The sequence below is a fragment of the Sinocyclocheilus anshuiensis genome, unplaced genomic scaffold, assembly GCF_001515605.1.
Source record: "Sinocyclocheilus anshuiensis isolate Anshui unplaced genomic scaffold, SAMN03320099.WGS_v1.1 scaffold714, whole genome shotgun sequence".
In the NCBI taxonomy this organism is placed as follows: domain Eukaryota; kingdom Metazoa; phylum Chordata; class Actinopteri; order Cypriniformes; family Cyprinidae; genus Sinocyclocheilus; species Sinocyclocheilus anshuiensis.
Window position 1 is genome coordinate 552,679 of NW_015546068.1, and position 429 is coordinate 553,107.

The window sequence follows — 429 nt, forward strand, 5'->3', positions numbered from 1 at the left end:
GAATAAATTAATTTCTTTCAAGAAAAATTTAAAATGTGAAAATCTTATCTGAACACTGTTAGGTTGCACTTGTTATTCCAAAGAGAGATTGGACTGGTTACAATGTAATTAATTGTGTTTAGAACACACAGAGGAGGGGCCTGTAACCGTGGAGACGAGGGAGGCGTCGTCACAGCGGCCCCACATGATGACACCAAACAGCACACAGAACGTCCAGGATGGAGACGCCCCGCTCCAAAATCACCAGGACCCACAGGAAGGGTACGTGACCCACAGAAGAGCTGACACAAAACATGCTGCATACTATATGCTCTATGTCTGTATATCTGTCTAGTTCAGTAAATGCTGTTCATTTGGCATATCAGCAATAATTATTTCTATTTAAAAAAATATATATAAAAAAAAGTGAATTAAATTATAATTTGTAAT